The sequence below is a fragment of the Coenobita brevimanus genome, chromosome 112 (genome assembly GCF_032717465.1).
Source record: "Coenobita brevimanus isolate Jiangsu-jjx chromosome 112, ASM3271746v2, whole genome shotgun sequence".
Classification (NCBI taxonomy): Eukaryota; Metazoa; Arthropoda; class Malacostraca; order Decapoda; family Coenobitidae; genus Coenobita; species Coenobita brevimanus.
In genome coordinates, this window is record NC_137065.1 from 29,207,746 (window position 1) to 29,213,745 (window position 6,000).

Consider the following 6,000-nt stretch of genomic DNA (forward strand, 5'->3'; position numbering starts at 1 on the left):
AACCAAGGTTCGTTGACAAGTAGTGAACTAACACACACACACACACACACACACACACAATACTCTCTAACGGTAGTTGGTGGTGGGGAAATTTGTGTATGTAACTGTGGTGGTGTGGGGAGGTTGCCATGGTAACACACACACACACACACACACACTGCAACCACACCAAACCATACACCCCCCATCTCCCCACACCCCCACACATACAACACATCCCCCCCTCACCCCCACACACACTGCAACCACATCAAACCATACATCCCCCACCCACCACCCAACACACACAACACATCCAAACCCCCCCCCCACACACACACACTGCAACCACATCAAACGATACACCCCCCACCCAGCACACACAACACAGTGGTAGTGTTCTCGCTTCCCATCTGGCAGACGGGAGTTCGCGCCTCGCTCAGGCTGCGAAAAGTTTCACTGACGAAGTGGGCGGTTACTGTCCCCCTAGAGCAAGGGGACGGGTGTGTGAGTGTGTGCAGGTCACAGCCTTGCCCTAAGATCGAACTATATGAGCTCTCAGCTACCTTCCGGGAGGGTAAAAGCTGACGATCACGACCATCAAGTGATTCTGACCGACCCGGTGAATTACACACACTGCTACCACATCAATCTGTACACCCCCCCCCCCACCCCCCCGCACACAAAACATCCACACACACACACACACACACACACACACACACACACACACACACACACACACACAGCAACCACATCAAACCATTCACCCCCACCCCCTACCCTCCACACACAACACATGCATCCACCCACCCACATCCACACACACACACACACACACACACACACACACACACTGCAACCACACCAAACCATACACCCCCCATCTCCCCACACCCCCACACATACAACACATCCCCTCCTCACCCCCACACACACTGCAACCACATCAAACCATACACCCCCCCACCCACCACCCAACACACACAACACATCCAAACCCACCCACCCACCCACACAAACACAGACACACACACACACACACAGACACACACACACACACACAGACACACACACACACACACACACACACACACACACACACACACACACACACACACACACACACACACACACACACACTGCTACCACATCAATCTGTACACCCCACCCCCACCCCCCCGCACACAAAACATCCACACGCGCACACACACACACACACACACACACACACACACAGCAACATCAAACCATTCACCCCCACCCCCCACCCTCCACACACAACACATGCATCCACCCACCCACATCCACACACACACACACACACACACACACACACACACACACACACACACACACACAGCAACCACATCAAACCATTCACCCCCACCCCCCACCCTCCACACACAACACATGCATCCACCCACCCACACCCACACACACACACACACACACACACACACACACACACACACACACACATAGTACTCTCTAGTGGAACTTGCTGGTGAGGAAATGTGTGTATGTAACTGTGATGGTGTCGGGAGGTTGCCATGGTAACACACAGGCACCTCGCACCACACACACACACACACACACACACACACACACACAATTTATTTCTGGGTAGGGCTGGTAAAGAGACCTGTATGATTATGAGAGTTAAAAGAGACAGCATTATCACTCCTATAGCATTATGACTCACTCAGCTGAATGCTATCGCCAAGCAGTACCTGGAATAAAATACTAGAATTGCCCCTACCATGAGAGGGCCCGGGTACCATCTAGTGGTTGTAAAAGTAGCTGGACAAGTTTCTCGTCTTGGTAGGCGTCGCTACGTGGCTACTTTTGCTAGTGGCCGTATGACAGTGGAAGGACGAGGGTGTGTGTGTATTGCTCTGCATCATTCCCTTGAGGTAAGTGTTGGATATTTGCTGTTTTTAGCCATTAAGGTGACTACATTACGACACAAGGATATCGCACTGACAGCCAGGAAGTATCATTGCCCAAAGAAATATTACCTATGAGGCTACTAGACTTAATTCTGATGAGACAAGGGGGCTGTTGGTGTGAGGGAGATGGAGGCCTTGTACCGCCTCAATCTTGGTGTCTCAGACCAGTGAAATAACAGTGTGAGTGTCATCCTGTAGATTCTCGTTCTGATCAGACTGGTGGACTAGGTTTGCTTGCCCTCTTGTCCCTGTCCACCCAACAGTACAGTTTGGGACCTGAATGTAAACTGACAAGTGTGATTCAGATTTCAGAGGGACAATGTGATGGAAAAAAAATTGTATGTAAATTATTTTGTCCTGAAGAGCACACACACACACACACACACACACACACACACACACACACACACACACACACACACACACACACACACACACACACACTCGCTCACGCGCGCACGCACGCACACACGCACGCACGCACGCACGCACGCACACACACACACACACACACACACACACACACACACACACACACACACACACACACACACACACACACACACACACACACACACACACACACACACACAATCGCACACTCGCACACACGCGCACACAAACACATACACAACACACACACACACACACACACACACACACACACACACACACACACACACACACACACACACACACACACACACACACACACACACACACACACAATCGCACACTCGCACACGCGCACACACGCACGCACGCACGAACGCACACAGAAACACACACACATACACACACACACACACACACACACACACACACACACACACACACACACACACACGTACACATATACACGTACGCGTATATTGTGGTGGTGTTCCTTCAGTTTACCAAGGCCGAGATAGTCGTTTTTTTGCAGCATATTTCCCGTAGTTCAGTGAAAGAATTAAACTTACAGATCTACATGATTTTCATACCACTTCTTCGTGACTGGCACCATTCTAGTGTTAACCCCTTGTCACAACGCAAAATTTAAGAAAGAGATTGTAATTTTACGCCAAGTTAGAGTGAACAGGGTATAGTAGTGATTCTGCAACACACGTATATTTGTCCTCTTGTTTACAGGTCAGTCCACACGCAGTCTTTAGGTCACGTCTTCCATAGAGCAGGTAACACATGGACAGCCAGCGTAACTAAATGGCAGACCAGAGGCGGAGTGAGAGGATGAGGCACACAGAGAACAAGATAGAGATGATACTCGCAGATCCACCGAGCTGGGACGGAACAAGCTAACAACCAAAGGATCGGAGTGGAGACAGGTGAGAGGGGTCCTTATCCTGCAGTGGTGTGTCACAGGCTGATGATGATGATGATGATGTAGACGGATGTTGCTGCTGATGATGTTGATGCTGCTGCTGATGATGATGTTGATGCTGCTGCTGATGATGATGATGATGCAAACTCTAGAATATGGTTAAATGATAGTGATGTATTTGATGATAATGGCGATGATATTGATATAACTTCTGTACTACATTTTTAATAGTGTTGGGATGGTGATGACATGCTGCTGCTCCTGACGATGATGATGATGATGATGATGACGACGAGGAAGATGATGATGGTGATGATTACGACAACGAAGACGACGACGACGATGAAGACGACGACGATGATGATGACGACGATCGTCAAGTCACTGGCTGAGTCACCTCTCCCTTTCCTTTCTGTTTAACTTCGTGTTTTGGTGACTGGGCGTGTGTGTGTGTGTGTGTGTGTGTGTGTGTGTGTGTGTGTGTGTGTGTGTGTATGTGCTTGCATATGTTCATGTATGTGTATCTTGGTTGATGATACCGTAGTTATTCAAATGGCAGAATTATTTCCACACATCCATGGCTTTATTTCAAGAGTAAATATTAGGCCAAGAATATAGGACCTTTTACCTATACAATTACGAGACACTTACGCAATATTCTGAAAAGCTTATTACATCCCAAAGACCATGGCACAGGGTTTCATAAGTCACTGATCACAGTCTTTTTATGTATCGTTAGGAACTGGATGGATATGAGTGAAGTTATACATATATTTTGGTCTTTATTTGAAGGAAAGAATTAACCTCACATATTCTTTTTAATTTTAAGGATACAACACATGATTTTCTACATTTTATCACAGTAGCTCTAGGACCGGCCCTGACCGTCTGCTTCTCACTAACCATATTCGGATGAGAGGTGTTGTACTCATATAGGCTTTAGAGATTATAGTGAAGCCAAGTTACGTTCTACCAGCCCCACACTTTGTCACACACCATCACCCTCTCACACCACACCACCCTCCCACATCATATCACACCACACCATACCAATCTCTCACACTACACGACACGAAATCACACTCCCACACCACACCACAAAAAATCCTCCTCCCACACCACACGACAAAAAATCCTCCTCCCACACCACACCACACATAACCACCCTCCCGCACCACACCACACCACACCACACAAAACCACCCTCCCACACCACACCAAACCAGAAAAAATCCTCCTTCCACACCACACCACACAACACCACACAAAATTACTCTCCCACACCACACCACATAACCACCCTCACACACCACACCACACCTCACACACAACTCTCCCCACACCACACCACACAACCCCCCACCACACCACACAACCCACCACCACCACACCACACCATACCACACCAAGGAGATTAACCTAAGGGGCCTGAAGCTCCCGCATCTATTAATTCTGATATTGTTTCCAGGTAACTCCACACACACACACCTCGGGTAACGTCTTTCACAGAAGAGATAACAGAAGGAGAGCGTGCGTAACTGAATGGCAAGCCAGAGATGGAGTGAGAAGAAGAGGTGCACAGAGAACAAGATGGAGAGATGATATGATGCAGATCTACCGAGCAAGGATGGAACAAGCTAACAATCAATGGATCAGAGTGGAGAAAGGTGAGAGGGTCCTTATCATGCAGTGGTGTGTCACAGTTTGATGGTGATGATATTGATGGTGATAATGATGTTGATGCTGATGGTGGTGATGCCTTAACATCTCAACGTATGAGGTTACAGAATGCACAGTGAGGCTGCATAGTCAGGAAATGGAAGACTATGAGTGCATTTAAGTATTTATGTAATATGATGAATAAGGATGGAAGATTAGAGGATGAAGTGACTGAAATGATACATCAGGGAAGGAGGGTTGCTTGCTCTCTAAAACGTAGTGATTAGGAAGAGGGAGCTGAGGATGAAAGTGTTAAAAAAAAGAGCACTGCATGCTGTGATTCCCACTTTAAAGTATGGAAGTGAAGCTTGGATCTTGCTGGAAGGACACAAGTCAAGAGTGAGAGCATAGGAAATGAGCTACTTGAGAGGAGCATGTGGAATTTCATAGAGAGACAGACAGACAAATGGGCAGATGAAACAGCGTTGTGATGCTGATGTGGATGAGATTGAAAGCGCTAAGAAAAATACTTCGAGGTGGTTTGGCCATGTGGAGAGGATGGCGAATAAGAGAATGACTAGAAGAGTGCACATGAGTTAGCTGGAAGGATAGAGGGGGTGGGAAGACCGATGATGAGATGGAGGGAAAGAGAGAAACATATGAGTGCGATACTTGAGGTAAATGATAGAGGACAGTACATCATGGAGGCGATTTGCTTGTGGTCACCCCTGATGGGATTAAGGAGTCTGGTTATAGGTAAACCGATATAGATAAATAGGTAGGTGATGATGATAATATGATGAAGATGAAGATGATGATGATGATGATGATGATGATGAGAATGGTAATGATAATGAGAATGACGGTGTAAATAATGATGATGATGATGGTGGTAATGAGGACGACAACTACGATGATGATGATGATGATGATTATGATGATGATTATAATGATGATGATATTGATGATTATTTTTGTCTGCAGGTGGAAGGACAGGACAAAACAGCAGGAACTCTACCATCGGTCCAAGTATCCACGATTCCACATCCACCTATCCATCCATCGATCCATCCATCCACCCATCCGTCC